This window comes from Micropterus salmoides, unplaced genomic scaffold (assembly GCF_014851395.1).
Source record: "Micropterus salmoides isolate LMB-PRFRI ecotype aquatic unplaced genomic scaffold, ASM1485139v1 Ms_hic_scaffold_2, whole genome shotgun sequence".
In the NCBI taxonomy this organism is placed as follows: Eukaryota; Metazoa; Chordata; class Actinopteri; order Centrarchiformes; family Centrarchidae; genus Micropterus; species Micropterus salmoides.
Genome location: NW_024041150.1, coordinates 103,129 through 108,136, shown reverse-complemented (window position 1 = coordinate 108,136; position 5,008 = coordinate 103,129). Strand labels below are relative to the sequence as shown.

Sequence of the window (5,008 nt, the reverse complement as noted above, 5' to 3'; positions counted from 1 at the left end):
CTGACAATGTATGAGAAGAGAATAACCTCCTAACCGAACAATTTGCACTCAGTTTTAAGTCCTACAGATTGTTGCTCTTCTTTCAGTCACACTCATTTGGTTACGCTTGCCAATGTACTTTCCTTAGCAACTGTGGAAAAGCTATGCTTCGTCAACTAAAGAGAAATGCAAGACTGGAAAAGCAGTAAACAAGTCTAAAAAGAGACTGTAGCAGTAAGAAGAATCTAAGAGGTGTTTATGGCTTGTTTTCAATCGTGATCTATTGTTCGCCATGTCACACACAATATGGCACAATAATCTTCTGGATGATGCTTGCGTCTAAGATTATGAGAGGAGGATGGTTCAGTGTCTACATGCAAATGTTAGAAAATAGCCACCACTGGAGAAAAAGTCGAACAAGTAGTAAAAGCAGAAAGAATAAATAAAAGAGACAGAGAGAGATGAGTGCAGTAGAGATAAAGGTTGATGATTATCAGTTTTGATCTGTGGATGCTTTAAAAGAAATTCTTGATGGAGAAGTTAAACAGGAAACTGTACCCTCTTGGAAACTGTCCCTGAGCAAGGCATTTATCTTCTAACTGCAGAAAAGACTACGACACACAAACTAAATCAGAAAAGATGATATCACCGCCAAGTGTGCGCACACACACACACACGCACGATCTACGCAGTTTTCTTGTTTTGCTGTGAGTCTTGTTATTTATTTTGCTCTGTATCGAGGCCATACACATCCCAGAAATCTTTCAGAGTACAGTAAAGCATGACCATTGTGCCCTGGAATTAAACACTGGCAATTCATCAAAATAATTTTCTGTCCCCTCACTTTCTGTCTCTTTTTTTCTCTTGCTCTGTGCTGCTGTTAAACCCAGAGAACCATTTGTAAACACTGTTTGCTCTTTACTGCTCGCCTCTTTTCGATTCTCTTCCTGTTTGCCTGTTTATTCCACTAATCTGTTCTCTCTCCACTTTCTCTTCCTCTGAGAGGTTATCATAGGATTTGACCTTGAGAGGGACCAGCCTGCTAGAAGATTGTGTGAGGTGCACTCTTAAAGAGGTATCCCCAAAACAAAACATTACTTCAAATTTTCTTTTGGCAGTGCGGCTTTCCTACCTGTTCATCCTCTCTCCATCCTGCTCACTTTCTGAATCACAAGCAAACAAGCGACTCTAATGCAAGGAAAACTCTGTAGCATATGTTTAATGACTGATTCTATAATAAAGACCACACCAATAAAGATATGGATTTGGAAAATTTGTGTGGATGGAGTAGATTTGAGGTGATGTAGGAGGAACCACATGGAGGGATGAGGGATGTGAAAACGGAGTCAGATAGGGTAGGTAACAGATATGGTGTGCTTAAATACTTAAATATCCCAAAGAGAAAGAAGTCTATATTTCCATAAATCCAAAGCCCACTTCTTTGTAAAAATCAAAAAGATGTCTTTTTACCTACCTACCAATTGTCTCTATAACCATTTCCTGTTCATATAAATGAAACATTGCAATGTCTTCTTCAGCCTCTCTTTTCACTGAAGTTGCCTGATTAGACTATTTCTCAGGGCTGTTTACAAACACTTGAGAGGGCATGCAGAGCTTTTGTAATGTAGAATAACTTTCATTGTATAAAATGTTTTTTTCCCTCCTAGATTACTATACTATATTTCCAGCCCCTTCTCATGCCAGGGTATCAAATATTTGTATTTGACATACAGGGCTTTCAACTAACTCTGATGTTACCTATCGGCATCAGGTGACATATTATTGTCAGTTGACTTAGTTGTATGTTTCATAATATTACATATGTGACTTATGTCACCTAATGTACTTATATATATATATATCCAAGTAGATTTGGTGCATAAATCTATCCAAACTACAACCATTTCACAGTGTTAACCACATCTTATCGCATATTATATTGACTCTGAAGGGTACCTTATGCTTTGTCAAAGTGCGTTGCATTTCAAATTTGAACCTATAAAGGTTGCATGCCACAGACTATTGCAGGTGTTTCAGAATAATGAAGGACAGCATGGTGTTTCTTTTGCTGCTCCTCTTGGGGATGTGTTCAGCTTACACTTATCAAAATGTGGCCTTGCTTGGCAAAGCAACTCAGTCACAGCACTACGAGGGATGGTGTGATACTTTTGGGGCTGCCTACAATGCCATTGATGGAAACCGTGAATCTTCTTTCTCAGCCGGTTCATGCGCCACCACTAAAGCACAGACCAAACCCTGGTGGAGTGACCACCTGCTGGAGTCCTACATCATCACCTCTGTCATCATCACAGGAGACTTCTGTCCTGAGAGGATCAAAGGAGCAGAGATTCACGTCGGCAACTCCTCAGAAGACAATGGTTATGCAAACCCAACAGCTGTTAATATTTCTGCCATCAGTGCAGGGGAGTCAGTCACTCTGAACTTCACTGATTGTGTGGAAGGACGCTACGTGACTGTGCTTCTACCTGGTTCAGGCAGGATCCTTACACTGTGTGAAGTGGAGGTTAATGGTTACCGTGACCCAACAGGAGAGAACCTGGCATTCCAGGGAAAGACCACACATTCATCTCTGTATTCATTTGGCATTCCATATAATGCCATAAATGGGAATGATGGCAACATTTGGGAGCTGGGTTCTTACGCTCACACAAACAATGACATGAAACCCTGGTGGCGAGTGGCGAGTGGCGACTGGATCTGTGGAAAACCCATAAAGTGTTTTCTGTTAAGATAACCAGCCGCAGAGATCCTACTTACTCAGGGTGACTGAATGGAGCTGACATCCTCATTGGAGATTCTCTTGAAAATGATAGCAACAACAATACAAGGTGTGCCGTGATTCCAAGCATCACGGCAGGTGCTACTGTTGAATTCCAGTGTAACAGGACGAATGGAACAAATGGATGGGATGGGATGGGATGGATGGACGCTATGTGAACATATTTAGCCCTGGAAGAGAGGAGTACCTGAGCCTATGTGAGTTGGAGGTATATAGCTCCAAACTGGATTAGCTTTAAGATTTACTTAATTTGCAAGGATTAAACTAATACTGTTATATGCACTCAAAACAGTCAAAATAAAAGATTAAGCTACAATTTGATTGTTTGCATGAAAAATAACTGATATAACTGAGGGGAAAAGTGTATCTTAGCCATAAGCATTTTTCGCTGAAATATAACATAATAAAATCACTATATGATACAATATTTTAAACTTAAGGTTCACTTAGGCCTACTAGCTTCCTCCAAAGCTTTCGCTTGTATCTCAGCGAGTTGAACTTGCTCAGGTGTAACCCCTATCTCTGTTCAAGGATGATGTGAATTGCTCCCTCGTTTACTCCTTTCACAGAGAGCAAAGTATCAGAACTCCTGACCCATAGCCATCCCACATATCTCCTACCGTGGTCCCCGCAATCACTCATGTGATAAATACTTCTCTGGCTTCAGGATCCTTCCTAACCACTTTCAAAAGGGCTCGGGTCACACCCTTGCATCGGCCAGTGTCTCTTCTACCATTTTTATTCAAAACTATCGAACGGGCAGTATTCAAACAGGAATGACCTCCTAGATCCACAACAGTCTGGTTTTAGGAGTGCCCACTCTACTGAAACGGCTCTTTTGTCTGTAACAGAAGCCCTAAGGTCAGCTAAAGCTGCAGCCCAATCCCCGGTTCTCATCCTGCTTGACCTATCAGCTGCCTTTGACACAGTCAACCACAGGATCCTGCTATCCGCACTCTCAGCAACGGGCATCTCAGGTAAATCACTGCTGTGGTTTGAATCCTACCTCTCGGGGCGTTTCTACGATGTGTTGTGGAATGGACAATTATTCTCCTCCCACTGCCTCTCCACAGGTATGCCCCAAGGCTCAGTGCTAGGCCCCCTTCTCTTCTCAATTTACACCACCTCACTCATCATTCGCTCTCACAGCTTCTCTTATCACTGCTACGCAGACGATACGCAACCATCTTGGTAAGGATCACTGACTGTCTCTCTGACATATCTGCATGGATGAAGGCTTGCCACCTTCAACTAAACCTCTACAAGACTGATTTCTTGGTCTCACTCAGTATGCCACCGAGCTTCTGGTACAGGCCATGGTTATCTCTCGTCTCGACTATTGCAATGCCCTCCTAGCAGGTCTTGTGTGTGATGAAACCCTTACAAATGGTTCAGAACACAGCAGCGCGTTTGGTTTTTGATCAGCCCAAGAGGACTCATGTCACTCCATTACTGCGTGACCTCCACTGGCTCCCCGTGGCCTCCAGAATCAGATAATACAAACTTACGTTCCTTCTCGGCCACTACGGTCCTCCAACAAACGTCGCCTGGCTCTGGCATCACATCACACAAAGCAATCTCAGTCCTGGCTGTTCTCATCTGTGACACCACGATGGTGGAACGAGCTACCACACGCCATCAGAACAGGGGCGTCCCTCTCTAACTTCAAGAATCTCTTGAAAACTCATCTCTTCCGAGAACACTTCCTCTTATAACACCTCTAACTCCTAACGTCTAACATGCACTTCCTGTGCTCTTCTTCTTCCATCCCCTTACAATTATATTGTATTGATTGCACTTTTTTTGTTAACTCTTACTTCCTTCCCTCGGTATTTACCCCATTGATGTGATATGAACTATGAGCTCTTACTAGTATTTATTATTGCTCTTACTAGTATGTATTGTCAATTCGTGCTTGTGTTGTATTTGATGCTCTGTTGATGCTTGCATGTTGTTCCTCAAATGTAAGTCACTTTGGATAAAGAGTCTGCCAAATGGTTTTTAACATTGCATATGTATCAGATGGCGTCGCAGGCCAAGCAGAAGCAAAAAGCAAACATAAGTAAAGTCAAATGCCAAAAGCATTTATATAATGTTTTTCCTACTTTTAAAGCCTCGCTGTTTTATCTGGTAAAGAGATGATTAGATGTCTCAGGGCTGAAATGAGTCTTTCTTGCCACTTTTTGGTCTTACTTGCATCATCAAGCACAGGATTTCTACCAGACACAG

At 42.2% G+C, this 5,008-nt stretch overlaps 1 pseudogene; it reads left to right on the top strand.

Moving 5' to 3' along the window:
- The first annotated feature begins 2,020 nt into the window (after positions 1-2,020).
- On the top strand, positions 2,021-3,011 carry LOC119913419 (annotated as a pseudogene).
- The last annotated feature ends 1,997 nt before the right edge of the window (positions 3,012-5,008 follow it).